The sequence below is a fragment of the Anolis carolinensis genome, chromosome 3 (genome assembly GCF_035594765.1).
Source record: "Anolis carolinensis isolate JA03-04 chromosome 3, rAnoCar3.1.pri, whole genome shotgun sequence".
Lineage (NCBI taxonomy): Eukaryota > Metazoa > Chordata > Lepidosauria > Squamata > Dactyloidae > Anolis > Anolis carolinensis.
In genome coordinates this window covers 148,574,373-148,594,157 of record NC_085843.1, presented here as the reverse complement: position 1 = coordinate 148,594,157, position 19,785 = coordinate 148,574,373, and the positions used below count along the sequence as shown (strand labels likewise).

Genomic DNA, 19,785 nt, shown 5'->3' with positions numbered 1-19,785 from the left:
CTACCATGGTATGTTTCTTTCATGCAATTTACATAACAAATAAAATATGAAGCCCCTTTTAGTGTTTGTATGAAGACTTACTGAACAACTTTAACCTATAGCAGCATTGGGGGAAAACTTGGCAATTGCAAAGAAGCTTAAAGAAAAATTTCAATAAGCTGAGCAAAAATTCTCCAGAGAGAGGAATTGTGCACATACCTAGGCAGTCAATGGATTTTGCCTAAAGTGAAATCCAAAGTGGATCAGAAAGTTGCTCCTAAGTGAAACTTCTAAAGATTTTCAAGGGAAGTCACATACTTTCTGTGTAGTTTCCTATGAGACTTCCATATGCTTGTGAGTGAAAACTTGAGTGCAAAACACATAAATGGTTTAAGCAGCATGTCAGATCTCAGTTCCTTTGTTCTGTCCATTCCTCCTCATTTTCAGCAATGGGGCTGCTATATTTGTGTATTTTAAGAAGAATGGGGAAAAAGAACACCTCTGGGTAAAATTTTCTGCAGGCTAATAGAATTTCCAAGAGTGAGGTGAAAGGGACTTAGCATATCCCTTATTTAAAGAGAAGAAGTATTGTAAAATATCAGTTCCTTCTGCAGACATTGTCCTGTTGATGAATCCCAATGAGAGTAGACCCACTAAATTAATTGATGAATGAGTCCACACATACATAAATCCCATGGATCAAGTTGGTCTAGTTTAGTCAGGACTACTAATAAAATGTAGGCCAATGATCCTGGAGTAGAAATTGATATTATGCCTTTATAAAAGACATAGTGAGTTTTTTAAAACTTCCTCCCAGCCCCATTCACCTAACTTGAATGTATAAGCTTAGAATCCTATGCATGATTCATAAACGTTTCACTTTGATCATCTATTCTTTGGTTCTTTCTCAGTCTCTTTGTCACCCTCCCCACCTATAACATGCTATCTGCTTGGTATCTGTATTTCTAGAATACTTTAAACACTGCTTAAAATGCTGTTGTTTTATTATTTTGCTCACACACATATACCTCCCACCCAACCTGTGCACCATGAACTAACCTTGTTTGAGAGGCTGTAATGATATTATCTGCTGAAAGTTAACAGATGGAGTGTTTCCTTTTGCCACAGGCCTTCTAATAGTAGTGAAGCTAAGGAAAGGAAAAATTATAGGCAAGAATTGTTCAAATTAATTTTCCTTTCCCAACTGCATTATATTACTCTTTTCTATCACTCGCAGGACTACCTCTTATCCGATAGAATGATATATACATATTTAAAAAATATGTTGGCAGTTTGGTTGAACACAGCTTTGCACTGGGGAACTGAGAATAAATGTTTTGAACAGAATTGTGGCTTGCCTGATGAGATTGTTTTCCTCTTGGTAATTAGGAATGTTTATTTTCCCTGCCAGCTTCTCACAATCAATTCTAGAATTATTGCATATATAAATAAAAAGAGGTTTTCAATATTCCCAGTATTAGCCCATCAATAACATCCCTTCGTAATTGAACAGAGCGAAAATGCAGATTGGTTGAAAGAGGGAGACAAGATAATTTTCAGTCTTAAATCTGGTCTTTACTTTTTAAAGAAAAAAAGTGGCACAAAATCAGTTATGGTCTTGACAGATAAAGATACACAGGGGACTGGCTCATATGCAAAGCTAGTGTATACATGATGCTAGCTAGGGATGCAATTATTCACTACTTTTCTTGTCAGATGAAGCAATGAATAATTTTAGCAATTGTATTTCCTTTGTGAATTTGAAAACCAGTTTTAGAAGCTTATTTGCAGTTCAGGACCTATTTGATGCAAAATTAATATATTAATATTATTTTCTGCACGGAAACAACTCTGCCATATACAGAAATGCATTTTTGTTGAAATAATTATTTTTTATTCACAAAAGTCTGCTTTCCACACAGAAAACTTCTGTTATCTGCACAAAATCTTCAATTGCAGAGATTATCATCTGTCCAAGATTATTCTCATCAGAATTTCTTGACATTCACAAACATGGTTTTTGATAATTTCTTCAAATATTTTTTATTTTTACCATCCATAGTGAATCCATAATGAATACAGCACATGTTTAACTGTGGTGTGGAAGCTCCTTTAGATCCCTTCTACACTGCCAGATAAAATCCAGATTATCTGATTTGAACTGGATTACTTGTAGACTCATATAATCAAGTTCAAAGCAGTTAATGTAGATTATCTACTTTGATAATCTGAATTATATGGCAGTGTAGAAGGGCTCTCAGAAGATCCCGGTTTGGGACCCACTTACCTTTCTGACCGCATCTCCCCCTATGAACCCGCATGATCTCTTCGTTTGTTGGGGGAGGCCCTCCTCTCGCTTCCGCCTCCGTCACAAGTGCGGTTGGTGGGGATGAGAGAGAGGGTCTTCTCCATGGCGGCCCCCCGGCTCTGGAACGTGCTCCCCAGGGAAATTAGGCAAGCTGCCACCTTGGAAGTGTTCAGGAAGAGCCTGAAAACCTGGATCTTCAAACAGGCCTTTGAAGAAGTACCGCCCACTGTATGCTAAACCCTTGTACTAGCGGTTTCTTCTGACCAGTTGTACCTGCTGGTTAACTCCTTGACATAGCCTCAGAGTTCACCCCAGTTTAAGGCTCTTCCCATGACCTTGTAGCACCTTAACTTCCTTCTTGTTTACAAGTTCCACTCAGTGCACTTTGCCCAGCTCATTTTATGTTTTTATTGCTGTGTTTTTCATGTGTTTTATAATGATTGTGATTTTTTAATGCCTTTTAAATTTATTTGTGTGTTTTTGTATTTGATATTACTGTATGCTGGTTTTATATCTGTAAGCCGCCCCGAGTCCCTCTGGGGAGATGGTGGTGGGGTACAAAAATAAAATAATAATAATAATAATAATAATAATAATAATAATAATAATAATTATTATTATTATTATTATTATCATCATCATCTGAGGAGATGAAAATGTTACTATGCACACATAAGACAAAGCCAATCATTTGCTTTTGATATTGCTGTGCTTAGTACAAATGGGTGCTGGAACATCTGATCGCTTGTGGTGCCTCTTAAGAATGCTTTTGAGAATCAAAAATATACACAGGGAAAGAGAAGGAAAATGTCTGGAATGGGAGCCAAGGTCAGGAAAATCATAGGTTCTCATTCAGATTAGAACAAAGACACACCCAGAAAGCATACTTTTTAAAGATATGAATGTTCTCATTCCTTTTCTCAGGTCAGTAAAACACAGCTGCTTCAAAAGCTATTATGTGTATGTGTGGAGGGGGGGGTTCATTTATGTAGGAATATAACACCCAACTCAACTCAACAGCATTACTAATATCAATGAGTTTTAGTGTCAATGCTTCTGTAAGGTTGTTTGCTCTGATATTATCTAATTATGCGATTAGCTATTAGCTTTTGCAAGTATAAAAGGGGAAATTAATTAGGTTTTACAATGAAAGATACTTAAGATGTGTAATTCAAACTGTAGAAGGCAATACAGAAAAATCCCAGGGAAGATAATTTATTCTTCTTGCTTCTTCTAAGTAGTAAGACCATGCTATGGAAGCAAAACTTTGTTTCATATAGCATCTGCTACTGTTTACAACATTACAACGAAAGTAATCATTTTTTTTTTGGAACTGTAGTCATTTTCCTTTTGGCCTACTGTGATGTTGCAAGAAGATTTTATGATTTGTGAGTAGGGCTGTAATAGCACCAGCAGCAGAGCTCTTTAGAAAACAAATTTTGCTTTTATTCAAATATTCAGAGTAATAAAAAGAAAACTAGGAATGACAAATGGTCCCATTTGGTTCAAACTAAAATGTTTATCCAAGACTCCCCCCTTTTTCTCAAATGTCTTTGGATCTCAACAAGGCTAGATGCATTATTAGTCTGAACTCACCTTAAACACTTCACAAGAATAAAAAAGCATGACTGCAAAAATGTAAGCATGCTGTTTTTATTGGCAAAAAATAATGCCAAATTTATACTGGTGATCTTTTCCAATGTGAGATAAACATAAAGAGCAGCAATTCGTGGATACTAAAATGACTGGTTTATGGTGTCGATATACTATGAGGGATGAGTTAAGTTTCTGTTACAATTCAAATGAAATTACAGGTTTTCTGTTTACACCAAGTTATCTTTGACAGCATTAGATGTGAACAAATCACCTATTAAAGCACCCTGCAATGTCTGTATGTTAATTTTCTTGAGAGCTTCTTTCTTTTCATTTGTCATAGTTGTGAAAAGTAAAAAAAAAATCAAAGGAACAAGGTTTTGAATTCTCTGCAAATGAGAGTATTTAAATTTAAAACGAGAGGTTGACTCTGAAGTATAATATGCAGGAAGATCAAATAGTGGTGGTGGGAATAATTTTTAAACCCTCCTTATCCTAAATAAAGCTGAATTTGCTCTTCATTTTCTTGTCTACTAGAGTTGTCTCATTGTTAAGAAAATAGCCATTCAAAATTGACATCCATCTGTATCCATATCCACAGATTCTACTATCCACAGACTGAACAGATAGATAGGCGGGGAGACACATCCCAAGAGGAAACTAACAGGATTTTGCCTTTGTTTAAGGGATACAATTTTAATATGTCATTATAAATTTTAGATAATTGACCAATTTTTATTTGAGGCATATCTTGATGTTAGGTAAAGGTAAAGGTTTTCCCCTCACATTAAGCCTAGGTGTGTCTGAGACTGTAGGTTGGTGCTCATCTCCATTTCTAAGCCAAAGAGCCAGCATTGTCCATAGACACCTCCAAGGTCATGACTGCATAGAGTGCCATTACCTTCCCGCCAGAGGAACTGTTTTCGAACTGCTAGGTTGACAGAAACTGGGGTTAACAGTGGGAGCTCATTCCGCTCCATGGATTTGAACCACCAATCTTTCAGTCAGAAAGTTCAGCAGCTCAGCGGTTTAATCCGCTGCATCACCAGGGGCTCTTGATATTACTTAATATCTTAATAACTTCATATTGTAATGGGGGGAAGCCATATTATTCTTTTATTTCTTTTATTGTTTTGGGATGTGCCTTTTTAATTTACCGCTTGATAGTGTATAAAATAAAAAAATAAAAATGCAAGTGTCAGAGTTGTTTATTTTTCATCCCATTCTGGATAAAAAAAACACTGCTCATGAGGACAAATTTCCAATGGATTTGTAAAGGAAGCCTACTTTTCCCCATTACTTTAGGCTCAGGGTGTTTCCTGAGCCCTTTCTTTGTATGTTCAATTAGATTTCCAATTGTTGTTATTTTTCATTTGACATTTCGCTTTTTTATGTGAGATATGATCTTTCTGAGTAGTTTAAATCTAGCAGTTAATGACATATGATCATATAAAGCTCCACAACTGCAAAAAATTTTTTTCCATTTTTAAATACAGTAGAGTCTCACTTACCCAAGCTAAACGGGCCGGCAGAAGCTTGGACAAGCAAATATCTTGGATAATAAGGAAGGATTAAGGAAAAGCCTATTAAACATCAAATTAGGTTATGATTTTACAAATTAAGCACCAAAACATCATGTTATACAACAAATTTGACAGAAAAAGCCGTTCAATATGCAGTAATGTTATGATGTAATTACTGTATTTACGAATTTAGCACCAAAATATCATGATATATTGAAAACATTGACTACAAAAATGGCTTGGATAATCCAGAAACTTGGATAAGTGAGTGTTGGATAAGTGAGACTCTACTGTAAGTGGGATTGTATGAAAACATATATACAACATATGGAAGATATAGCACACTATAATCAAAACATATATAATACAATATCTGTTTCTACCAAAAGGTTCTAATTTAAAGTATAAAGAATTTTTGAGAGCAAGTGAAAAATAACATGGTTTTCCAAAACTGATTTGAAAAATTCTTATTTTTGCTAGTTTTCCCTGTACTGGTTTTATACAGGATTCTTCTACTGAATGAATGTATTATATGATTTTTTTTACCATTAAGTATACTTTAAAAATGGATTATTGGCATTACAATTGAATGACATGGTTGAGATACAAGGTGCTAGGAAGACTTTATCTCAGTTCTGAACCAAAAGTTGCAACAATAGCTGCTTTATGAAATTTATGTTCACCTTGAGGAACAATAAGATGAGCTTTATGGAGCCATATATTCTTTTAAGTGATGCATTGATGACAGCGGCTTTGATTTGGTGTCAACACTTGGAAATATAATGAAGACTAATGTTGACTAAATGCCAACTAGAAAACATTTTAGAAAAATGGAAGAAAATCCAAAGAAGTCTTTGACAGCAGTGTGAAGGGCTCATGAATTTGTCAAGTTCTCTTGTGGGCTGTTACTCTTATTGGTCTGAAGGTACTTTATTTAGACTGCGAAAGCCAGCTTTCACTGCAAAATGCACAGAGCCAATTAGTGCATGCTACAGTACTTGTTCCATTCATACTACTATTGTCACTCACATTCCTATCTGACTACTACCAGGGCCAGAGAGCTGGTTCCTTGTATTCACTAGATGAGAAAGACACCAAGGCTTTTGAGACATGGCTTTTGAAACAGTTCACTGTCCAGCTGAAGTATCATTCTTGTTATGTCATAAGTACTTTTAAAAGATTCTTTTATTCTGCTTTCAGTGAGACAGGTTGTATTACGTACTTTCAGAGAAAGAAGCAGACACAGACTCCTGTATTGGGTTCTATAATAGTTATATTGGTTACATAGACAAAAGGGGATATTGCATCAACATTTACACATATAATCTAACATTCATTCATCATTCATTCATTCATCAAGCATTCTTACCATCCTTCTTATTGAAGTTGATCAGTTTCTTGAGAGGAGATGCCTGTTCATAGTGGTGTTCAGCTGGTCTGATACACTTTTCCTGAGAGAAAAGGGTCCTTTATGTAGTATTTTCTATTGATTTGGTTCTGAAAGTTGTAAATTACTGACAGACAGCTAAAACCCATTGATTCCATCAGTTCCTGGACAGATGTATACATTGCTTAATTAGCTTTCCTTCAAGGAGCCTTGTTTGTTTCCTTAATAATGTTGACAAACGTAAGGAGCCACCATGTTGATTTCCTTACTTATAAGAACCATTGCCTTTCGCAATCTAAACAAGTTGGTTTTCAACCAAGAGTTCATCAAGTCAGCAATTACAACAGTTAATCATTTGTCACAGGTCTCATCAGCAAGTCCATGAATTGTAGTTTTCCAGACCTTATTCCTTAGGATGGTATCTTCAGACCAGTTAGGCCGCATTCATACACCTTTCTCACTTAAACCATACATAACGTATTTCATAACATCATATATTTCCTGGCAGTTACACAGAATGATGTGTTGCATTACCTTATCCTTGATGGGTTCCCATGTTGTCACAGCCCTTCCTGGAGTGTTACCAGGGCATGAATTCTGAGCATGTTGTATCTATCTTCTTTTCCCAGTATAGTATTTAGGGCTTTAAGTCTTGTTTGTAGGTTCCTTTTTCAAATATTTATATTTTTACCTCCTTGTTTTTAACATGTGATGTATGTTTTGATTGTATGATTGTTTTTCATGTTTGATTTTACAATGTGTAATTGTCACTGTTTTTACTATTGCTGTGAGCCGCCCCGAGTCCCCTCGGGGAGATGGGGCGGGATATAAGAATAAATTTATTATTATTATTATTATTATTATTATTATTATTATTATTATTATATTATCCCCCTTTTATATGATAACATCAAATATTCATCCCTATAGATTTGTCTGTCATTTACATATATCTTTTCATGGGATCTCAAAGGTGATCTTGGAGAGTCCGGAACTTGGAAAGTGGGGCCAATTGGTAGGCACTTGGTCATCTTAATCTCCAATTGCAGAACACATACATGCACACACACTTTCTAAGGAGTTTTCGAATCTGTTATGAACTTCTAGATATCTTTCAGAAGCCTGGATGAACGGTCAAGAAATAGCATCCTGCTCTTTAAAGAGAGGCCCCATCCAGTTCTGGGGTCATCTTGTGGGTGAATTGGCAAGCATGCAGTATTCTGGAACTGTACTATTTTAAAGTAGAGAGTGAAGTTCACATCTTTAAATTCTCCTAATGTCAATGTCTCCATGCATATGCAACCTAGAGGTAATACTAATCTAAACTCCATACTTATTAATTTTTGACACAGGAAACATGTTAAAATCCCATTTTCCAACAATCTGACATCATATAATGTTAACATAGAATTGCATGGTTCTACTCTGCTTGACCCAACCACCTGGAAATAGATATTGAGAGAGGAAATGTAAGCTAAAGCCAGCATGGCTCAGATACAAACTTATAAATGATATTAAATCTGGATAGAGAGCAGCAGGGGATAATAAAGCTGGAACTAACCAGTAGAATGAAATACAGCAGGAAATAATAATTCTATGCTACTCAATAACCCAGGATCTGATCCCAGTTTATCTGCTTTGAACTGGATTATATTAGTCTACACTGTGTCAGGCTCAGGCTGGATCTACACTGCCATATAATCCATATTATCAAAGCAGATAATCCACATTATCTGCTTTGAACTGTATTATATAACTCTACACTGCCATATTATCAACTTCAAAGCAGATAATCTGGATTTTATATGGCAGTGTAGGTGGGGCCTCACCTAGGAAAATTTAGCTCACCACTAAAAGAAAGAAAATGTTGACAATGAAAAGTGCCAATGAAAGCAAGTAACCAAGATCTCAATTGAAAACAACAAAACTATCATATAAAATCCATATTTTTATAATACTGTATAGAATGAAAACATCCTATGACGAGGAAAAATCCTGATGAATGTTTTTAGGAGAGAAATTATGTAACAGAACCAATGCTAGAACTTAATATGTCTGCAAATGATAAACTGCATAAATGCCATTAATTTGTATGGGTAAAGGAAATCTTTAAAATGCCCCGCTACCTAATAATGTTGGAATGCAAAGAGCAAAGGATGTACATTGCCTTTTATGTGTTTTTAATGTAATTTTTTTATCCTGTATTGTTGTTTTAATTGATATATTGCATTACTGTTTTATCTGTTTTATATTGTGATTGTATTATGTTGCTTATATTTTGTCTTTGTGTTGTTTGGGCCTCTGCCCCATGTAAGCCGCCCCGAGTCCCCATGGGGAGATGGTGGCGGGGTATAAATAAAGTTTTTATATTATTATTATTATTATTATTATTATTATTATTATTATTATTATTACATTGAAATGAAATGTTTCTAAAAATTAACAGGATTCATTGAAGTTATAACTATAGCACTTACAACTTGTCTCAGGAAAACCAGTGGCAGGTCCTGAAAACCCAAGTGTAATTTTCAAAAATGTTTCCAAGGCCAGCAGGATAGAAAACATTACTATATCCTTGCTACTTTAGGTAAGACACTGGATCCTGATGCATGCCACGTAGGTCAGCCTGTTACACTTCATTGTGTCAGTAGAGTCTCATGTAACTAAATGTATATAAAAAACCAGCTCTACAACAAAGGTAATATTCTAACATGTTTCTTGGCTTGTCATGCTAGCTATGTAGACAGGTAAAGGTAAAGGTTTTCCCTGATGTTAAGGCCAGTCATGTCTGACTCTGGGGGTTGGTGCTCATCTCCATTTCTAAGCCGAAGAGCCGGCGTTGTCCGTAGACACCTCCAAGGTCATGTGGCCGGCATGACTGCATGGAGCGCCGTTACCTTCCCGCCGAAGCGGTACCTATTGATCTGCTCACAGACAATTTATTCAAAATGCGTAATACCAATAGTGTTTCAGATTTCAAATTTTGTTCAGATTTTGGAAAACCTTTCTTTTAATATATGCACATAATAAAAAAAATCCAAACCAAAAACATTTGTTTCACAGATGCTTTGTACATATACCAAAAGGATACACACACACACACACAAATATATATATGCTAGCTTGGGGACCCGGCGGTGCCCGGGTCATTTGAGAATGGTATTATGTGTCTTTCAATGTTATGTATTCTGTTTGGAGTGGGTGAACTACAATTCCCAGAATGGTGGGTCAATCCTCCCCAAACCCAGCCTGTATGAAAAGTTGGCCATTTTGGGGCCTGTATACCAAGTGTGGTCCAGATCTGTGGTTGGCTGGTCATCGCCTGGGTGAAGTACTCTCTGGATGGGGGTGAATGACTACAACTCCCAGAGTCCTGGGATAATTGGCCCAAAACATCTGTCAGTATCCACAGCAGGCAATGTTCAGTCTGTGTGCCAAGTTTGGTCCAGATCTGTCATTGGCTGGGTTCAGTGGTCTTTGGGTGCAGGTGAACTACAACTTCCAAAATAAAGGCCCATTCCCAAAAACCCCTGCAGTATGTTCAGTTGGTCATGAGGATTCTCTGTGCGAAGTCTGGTCCTGGTCCATTGTCGGTGGGAGTCACTGTTTCTCTGGATGTAGGTGAACTATAACTCCCTTTTCCCCAAACTTGTCCAATATGTTCTATTGGTTATGGGGGCTCTGTGTGCCAAGTTTGTTCCTGGTATATCATCGGTGGGGTTCGGAATGCTCATTCATTGCAGGTGAACTATAAATCGCAGCAGCTACGACTTCCAAATGTGCAGGGTAATTCCCCTCCAAACCCCCCAGTATTGAAATCTGGGCATATCAGGAATGCATGGCCAGTTTGGTCCAGACCCATCATTGTTTGGGTTCATAGTGTTCTGGGTGTAGGTGAACTATAACTCCTCTACATTCCCAGTCGGGGTCACAGTGCTCTGACTTGGTGCGGGGTGAACTACAACTTCCGCCATGTGGCGTCAATCCCCCAAACTCTTCCAGTAAATGTAGTTGCAAATTCCACAGAAATGGAGAACCCTGGGATGCCTGCCTGTGGTGGAAGAAAAAGCAAAATGTAGGATGAAATGGTCCCCAAATGAAAGCATTCATTGGGTGGTGGGCTGTAGTGTTTGGGAAGGACATTGGCAGGGGCTGGGCTGCATGTTCATGGTGCTCGCTGTAACCGTAATGTTAGTGCAAAGGAGTGAGTTGCTGGTTTCTCCAAAGTGGGAAGTGTAGCCTGTTTGTGGAGGCCGGAGGCTGTCTGTGTGAGCGGACACCTGTGCCACATACACACATACGGGTTTTCACTTTTATTATGGATTTAGATATATATATATATATATATATATATATATATATATATATATATGTGTGTGTGTGTGTGTGTGTGTGTGTGTGTGTGTGTGTGTGTGTGTGTGTGATGGCATCACGGCAACCAACAAAACAACAAAACTACAGGCCCCCCAACCTTGAAATTTGACAACACAACCTCTAGGTTAATACAACAAAAAGAAAAGAAAAGAAAAGTCCTAATTAGAGGGAAAGGAATAATTGTTTTTAACCAGTTGCTACCAGTTAGAGGACTAATCTCTGCCCACTTGGTCTCCTAGCAACCCACTCAGCCCAGGGGACAGGCCGAGTTAGCCCTCACTTAGGCCTCTTCCACAGATTATCTAATTTGCCCTGGATTATATGGCAGTGTAGACTCAAGGCCCTTCCACACAGCTATATAACCCATTTATAATGGACTTAATGCCAGGGGAAACCCTTTACCTTTTACCTTAACTACCACCAATTCCTCAATACTTTATTTCTCATACCACCATACTTCGCCACAGCAACGTGTGGCCGGGCACAGCTAGTGTGTGTGTGTGTGTGTGTGTGTGTGTGTGTGTGTATTACATTCTATGTGTCCAAATTCACTCATAATAAGGCCAATATCACTTAATTCTAAGGAACCTTCAGGCAGGAACCAGAATTTATATTATACTTCTAAATGTCTATTCACATTTGCTTAACTTCATTATCCACCACTTGATTACTTCACATTGGACAAAGAGCTTAGATCTAGACACAGGTAAATGAATATGCCATTCTTCAGTAATGTTGAACACACATAGGGCACCTGGCGATTAGTCTCACCGCTTCAAGGGAAAATAAAAGTCAGTTTATCCTGCAGCTACAGTTCTCCCCTTTGAATAACCTTGTCTTGTATATTTGCTCCAAATTCTCTTAGTTCCCCTTTAATGTAGGACGTCTCAAATTTATTTCACACAAAATAAATAAATAAAATACTCAGATCATTAAGATTCTGCAAAGATCAAAAAACAAGGCAGCTCTTTCGCCAGTAAGATTTTAGCTTTGGGGTAAGGGGAAAAAAAAGAGGCTGTTGGTCAATGTCACCCCTATTATACAGTCATGATTGTTTTTACAGTAGAACAAGAAAGCTGGTGATAGGTTTGCTTTCCCTCGGGTCCATTTTTCAAGGATAGAGTTGACATGGAGCTCGGCTACATAGCTCAGAAGCATTTGACTTGACACATCTAAGGTGACTGGGTTGAAATGGCTCTTCCCACTGGGAAGAGAAATCAAAAGATTGCTTCGAGTCGATGTCACCTCAACAATCCAATCACATAAGTAAAAAAAGGAGGGGAAATGAATTCATTTATGAATTATGCCTCAAGGAACAAGACTTAATAAAAATAATATTCTTTCTTTCCTCAGTGCCTTCAGTCAAATAATGCATTTCTAGTCTAAGATTTTCCCCCACATGGGTTTTATAGAGTGAACCTGTAGGAATGTTTACAGTTTTTTTAATTGTTTCAGCTATGCTGTTCTCATTGTCAACATACTCTACCTGATAATGTTGAAGTAGGAGTGCATGAATTTATTATGAATTAATAAACTGTTTATGAGTAGCAGATTGTAGAGGTAACAGCACCCTATTGTACTGCACTCTATCCCAATGCATGTGTCTGTATGGTTATGCAAATCTGACATGCCAATTTAAAGCAAAAGTAATATTCGTACAAACACATTTTTATCACATGCTGAAAAAAGAGAATAAATCACTTCAAAGCATTCATTGTGTTTTAGGTAAAGATAAAGGTTTCCCCTGACGTTAAGTCCAGTCGTGTCTGACTGGTGCTCATTTCCATTTCTAAGCTGAAGAGCCGACGTTGTCCATAGACACCTCCAAGGTCATGTGGCCGGCACTGTGTTTTAATGCTGCATTTATTTTAGCAGCGACTTACACTGTTTGGAACAGAGTGACACTTGAGATCTACCAGAAGTGTTTTGCTTATAGAGTCCATCATTAGATTATGATATACAGTACTTTAAGACAATATAAAAGACCACATTTGCCCAGATGTAATTTAGAATTTAATTCACTCTTAAAGCACCACACATTCCACACGCTTCTTTTTCTTTATATGGAACCTTTTTGGATATTGTATCAAAACAGCCTGTAATTCTTAGTTTTGAAATGAAGCTTTAGTATAGTAAAAAGTAAAGGTTTCCCCAGACGTTAAGTCCAGTCATGTCTGACTCTGGAGGTTGGTGCTCATCTCCATTTCTAAGCCGAAGAGCCGGCGTTGTCTGTAGACACCTCCAAGGTCATGTGGCCAGCATGACTGCATGGAGCGCCATTACCTTCCCGCCGGCGCGGTACCTATTGATCTACTCACATTGGCATGTTTTCGGACTGCTAGGTTGGCAGAAGCTGGAGCTAACAGCGGGTGCTCACCCCGCTCCCTGGATTTGAACCTGTGACCTTTTGGTCTGCAAGTTCAGCAGCTCAGCGCTTTAACACACTGTGCGACCGGGGGCTCCTAGCTTTAGTATACATGTGTCAAACTCAAGGTCTGTGGGTCGAATCTGGCCCACCATGTCATTTTGTGTGGCCTTCCAGATGCTAGACTAAAAATCCTCATCATTAGATATCATGACTGATGGGAGTTGTGATACAATAACATATGGTAGGCTGTGGTTTGTTCTGTTTAATCATGAGAGTGGGATTTAAATTTAGATACAAAGCTTGTAGATAGGATGTCTGATGTTAAAAATGTTCTTTAACTTTTCCCTATCCTCAGAATCAAAATAACAACAACAACAACAACTTTATTTTTATATCCTGCCACCATCTCCCCTAAGGGAGTCGGGGCAGCTTACTTGGGGACCAAACCCAATGATTACAAGCTAAAACACAATTAAAAACATAATAACACATAAACAATCTAATTAAAATAATTAAAAACAGCAGTGTAAAAACATCATAAAATACATCAACCAACATCAACAACCAGTAAAAGTTTCCCAGTCCACATGATAGATAATAAAAAAAATGATCAGACTTGTCATTCAGTTACATCTGGAAACCCAAAGCTGGGTAGAAACTAAAGAGCTCTCTGACCATTATGTAAAGAAATTATAGTTGGCCATCTGTATCCATATTCTCCATCCAATTAATTCAACAGCATTTTGAGGACAACCATAAGGCTGGTGTGGCCCTCCATGAAAGTGAGTTTGATACACTTGCCTTTAGCAAATTGAATTTGCAATAGCCAGAGGAAGTATAGATGCAGATATAACCATGTAACCATGTTGATTTTTTCTATCAAAGAAATCACACACAATTTCAGAGAAGTGGTAAACAAATTGAATCAGCTGTGAATCAACAACTAGGAAAACAAATGGATGCAATGTGTGTACTCCAACTGGAACTAATAGGATTCAGGCCAATGACATAGACCACATTGAAATATTCATGCAAGAAACACACAATTAACTGCACTCTTACCTCTGAATACATATTTTGAGCTGCTTAGTCTTGAGGTGCAAGTGTTGATAGCTTTTAAAAGTCTCAGTCACCTGCTAGGGTGAAGGATAAGTAAGTACATTGTTCGGTAAGTGTCGTCTTATGTTCCCTCCAATCAATATATGGAAGAGGCAACACCAGTGTGATGCAGTACTCTGAGGACCCATCCGGACAGGCCCAAAATGTGGGATCTGTCATGGGTTTATCTGAGGAATTCAGATGATGCCTCAGGTAAAGCCAAATTAATCTGGAGTAAACTGGGATTAATTTGACACCTGGAAAGACCTGGACCTTTGAGGGGGAAGGATAGAGGCTAAAATGGGGGGAAGGGGGCTGGCTGTATGCCCTCCTGGTTCAACCTCTGATTGACCCTGGAGGGCATCTAGTCATCCACCCCTGCCCGCCCCCCCCCCAGGGAAGCCTGGGACATAGGATGGGTATGAGGCCTCAATCCCAGGAAGAACTGGGGTAAAATATCCCAGTTCCTCCCAAGATTGAGGCCCTGAGTAGAAGGGCCCTGAGAATTGGACTAGAATTATGAGAAACCAGTATTTAATCCCTGCTCAGCCATGAAAACACAGTGGGTGATATTACATAAGTCACATACAAGGTCTTAGGGTTAGCAATGAGGAACTTCTACTAAGTAAATCTTGCCAAAGAAGCCTCTTAATGGAATCACAATAATTCAGAAAGCTTGAAAACACATAACAAACGCAGATGGAAGAGGGTAGGATCATGTTGGCTATCCTTCTAGCCTTCACATACTAAGTTTAGGATCGAGTACTTCCCTGGTACAGTAGAGTCTCACTTATCCAACAAAAACGGGCCGGCAGAACGTTGGATAAGCGAATATGTTGGATAATAAGGAGGGTTTAAGGAAAAGCCTATTAAATGTCAAATTATATTATGGTTTTACAAATTAAGCACCAAAACATCCTGTTTGAAATACAAAACCCCTGGAAGCTGGGAACACACTGATATACTGTAGATTAATCATCTCTAGAATCCCATATTGAGCAGAGCAATGGCAACGCTGGGAAACAATTTGCTAAATATTTGATATTGGTCAACTGTCTCCAGAATCTCACCTGGAGCTGGGTGGCTCTGTGTTGGGAGGAGGGCTTGGTTTGTGCCTTCCAGCCTGGCAGAACGGGGCTGGGCTGGAGAGCCTCTGAAGGGAGGAGGGGGTCTCTTGTGTTTCTAGGGTGCTATGCCTCTAATGATCCTTGCTTGGGTTAAAAGAGGAGGAGGAGGAGGAGGAGGAGGAGACCAGAAGTGCAAGTTGCTGCAAGGCTGATGGGTAAAAGAGGGAGAAGAGGGAGGAGGAGGAGGAGGAGGAAGAGAGAGTGCGTGGGGGAGAAAAAGGGAGAAGGAGAGAGAGGGGGGATCTGGAGCAAAGTGTGTGTGTGTGCAGGAGGAAAAGGGGGTCCTACGCCCACCCGCCCAGGTAAGGAGATGACAGAAGGCAGCCAGCCCCCCTCCCCATTTGCCAGCCCTGACTTGGCCTTGCCTGTGGCCCTTTCCCAAGCCCGGGCCCGCTTTGGCTTCTCTCCTCCCCATTCTTTCCTTCCAATCACGAGCCATTGATTTGGAAACAAGGCCAGTTTGGAGACACGAGGCTCTGCGAGCACAAAGAGAAAGAGGGAGGGAGAGCCATCGCGTTTCCTTTTTTCCCCCTCCTCCCTCCCTGCCTCGCATACAAATGCCCCCCCCCCCCCCCATGGTTCACACCCCTTCCTTCCCTTCCCTTCCAAGATGTGCTTTCCTCTTTCCAGTTTTTTCCAACAGGAAAGAGCCACAGCTCTCACCTTGGATTGAGTGAAGGGTGCAATTTTTCCAATTGGACACTAGATGGCGTCGGATAATACAGAGTGTCGGATAAGCGGAAGTCGGATAAGTGAGACTCTACTGTATTGAGAAACCTTATCCAACTATCATTTCCTATGCATGTTCTATTTGTATATATGCCAAATCAGGAAATACAGAAATGAAATATATTGAATTGCATCCAGTGAATTGCTTAAACATTGTTCACAGATATCACTTCAACATCATCTTTTGCCAGTTGGTAGCCCTCTTCCTGCTTTTTTGGATGTTGTTGGGAAAGCTAAGGCACACAAGGAATAATTGCAATGCCTTGTTGTAAAAGGAGTCTGGTATTGGGAAACACCTTCTTGTTAAATATACCCTACTAAATAACCTCTTATTTGAAGCCCCAGACAAGCAGTGGATCTCAGACATGAATTCAATCTGTTATAACCTGGAATAAATGGAAAAGGGCTGCATTTAACATGCTAGGCCACAGGATTTGTGGGTCTGAAATCACTATCCACTTATGTATCTATGGAAGGTAGAATATATTGGGTTGGGGGGTGATTTCTACAGACATTTTCACAATTTAATTTCAGTGAAAATGTATAAAAGTCAATGTATGTATGTATGTATGTATGTAATGTTTCTGAAAGGCTTCTAGGTCGCATAATGGATCAGGGCCAGACTTGGTTCCCATGCCCCTCATCATGCAAAATGGTCTGCCCTATGAGACTTATGGATCCAGATGGATTCCTGATGTCTCTTGGGGTTTTTCCTGTCATGGTGGGTGATGATCCTGTCGATGCCCTGGTTGATCTCTATATCTTGGAGGTGGCCAGGGCAGTGGACACAATTTCCCCTGAATGTCCCCTCTAGTCTCATAGAATCAACTAAGCTCTTTGGTTTACTGGGGAGCTGGCGGTGAAGAAGCAGACAAGATGGAAGCTAGAGTGCCACTGGCGGAAAACTCAGAAGGCATCCGACTGCACACGGGCTAGAGCCTCGCTTAAGGTCTACTCCGTGACAATGAGGGCAGCCAGAAAGGTTTTCTCGACTGCTCGCATTGCATCTGCAACTAATAGACTGGCAGAGTTGTTTTGGGTGGTCAGGGAGCTCCTTCATCTTCATGAAAGGAAAGAGACACCTTTTTATATATTTTATTTTTACTTTTAGTATGTTTTAACAGATTTTTGGGATTTTAGGATGCTCTTTTGCTTGTTAATTAGGTTCTTTTATTTTGTTGAATGTGTCTATTTCAGTGTATTGTCTATACAATTTTCTTTCCAGCAATTGAATGTTTGCTTTACATGTTGCAAACTGCCCTGAGTCCCTTCAGGAATAAAGAGTGGTATACAAATAATCTTTGAAAAAGATTATTATTATTATTATTATTATTATTATTATTATTATTATTATTTTATTATTATCCAACTTAGAATACTCGTGGGGTTTCAACTGAAAAACTACCTCTTTTGGGGGAGCCCTCCCCCAAATTTTAAAAAAAGTTTATAGTGTTCGGAAGCAATGGTTTGTATCTCCAATCTTTCATGATCATTTTTAGAAAAGGAGCAGGGACACCAGATGTCTCCTTTATCTCACAAACACAAACATGTTAGTTATATTGTATTGTTTGTTGTTATTTCTTTTTTGATGTCATATGATTGTGTGCTTAATAATTTAAAGAGAAAAATTACAGCCTTCTGTAAAATAGGTCTTGTTTGTAATTAGCATAACTTGTAAACTGGTTAATGAAAAGTGCCAGATTACTCAAGGAGTAACTCAAATGAGTAAAACTCATTACTGTCAGAATGAGACAATGACCATATGAGTAGTGAGAAATGCAGTGTAATTAGGTTTTCCTTTGTTATCTGCAACTGGAATACTCTACTTTCTTGCTTGATTATTGCAGTCATAAATAAATATTCTATACTCCATCAAATTTGTTTATTGTACTATAACATTTTTTGCTATAGTTTGACAGCTGTGATAATAGTTTGCTATTCTTGACTGTTTAATAGTATTAGAGATACACAGTCCACACTCCCATTTTTTTTTTTTTGCTTGTTGATATACCAGAACCCAATATCCAAGGCAATGGATTGGGGTGTTATCTTATACATTTATTAGTGGCTTAAATGATCCACATATTCAAGGCCTGACCGGATAGGTGGCATTCATGATTTTGTCACACTTTTTCGGTATAAAGGACATTTTAAGGTGGCTGTTTTATGGTTATCTGCAATGTCTTTTATGGTGCCCATTCTGCTTTACTTTAATAGCATGTCCTATGGATCTCAAGAAACCATGCTGGGATAGCAGCCAAAACCCAGCAGAGTATAAATCACAATTTGTAAACCTAAAATTCCTTTTTTTTCTGATCCTGGGGTTGGGAAAAATATATATTTTGAAACTTTTCCCCAAAAACCTCCGATTTTATTAAATAGCTCTATTTTTTCTAACCCCTGGGAAATGAAATAGACTGGTATTCTAACAGAAATTATTTTTTTGCCAAAAATTCATTTTGATCAAAATGATCAACCCTACCGGTTGGAGGAAAAGACATATTTTTTCAAAACTTCCTTTTTCTTCCAAAAGTCATTTTAACAGTTCCCTTTTTCCTAACCCCCAGGGGTTGAAATAGAGTCATATTTTTAACAGAAACCCACTTTTCCAAAAAATCTCATTATGATTTAAAATACAATTTTTTTCTGACCCAGAGGTATGGGGAAAAGCATTTTTAAAAACTCCATTTTTTTCAGTAATTTCACTTTTCCTCACTCCTAGGGGTTCAAATAAACTGGTATTTTTATTTCAATACTGTTATTCACTTTGTGTGTCGATGTCACGTATCCCATACCTTTCTCCCATCTCCCTGGTACCCACCCTTCCCTCCCCCCCCCCCAATTAACCTGGTACCTTGATTGTAAGCTGTCATTTATATATTTTATTATATCTAGAAAAGACAATCTTTATTGTAACAAGAAATATATAAAGTTGCTTATAAACTTCACAATAAAAATAATTTTTTAAAAAAATAAACTGGTATTTTAATAGAAACTTTTTTTTTGCCAAAAGCTTATTTTGTTAAAATTTATTTTTTCTAACCTTTTTTTTTAAAAAAAATAATTTTTAAAAAAACCCTTTTCTGCCAAAAACTCAATTTTCTTGAATAACCCCACTTTTTCTAACGCCCAGGGGCTAAAATAGACTAGTACTTTCAATAGAAACCTGTTTTGCCAAAAACTCAATTTGATCAAAAAATGCAGTTTTCTCCTGACCCAAGGGTTTGTGGCAAATCATTTTTTCAAAATTGCCTCCCTCCACAAAGAAAATCTTCAATGAACAGCTCCCCTTTTCCTAA

The 19,785-nt window shown here is 38.2% G+C and overlaps 1 long non-coding RNA gene across 1 annotated transcript in view; it reads left to right on the top strand.

Annotated features, from left to right (window-relative positions):
• Positions 1-15,919: 15,919 nt before the first annotated feature.
• Positions 15,920-19,785, top strand: part of LOC134297612 (uncharacterized) — a 48,429-nt gene continuing 44,563 nt past the window's right edge. Inside the window, exon 1 of the long non-coding RNA XR_010004406.1 lies at positions 15,920-16,059. This is a non-coding gene — a long non-coding RNA (uncharacterized LOC134297612). The remainder of the gene's footprint in view (positions 16,060-19,785) is intronic.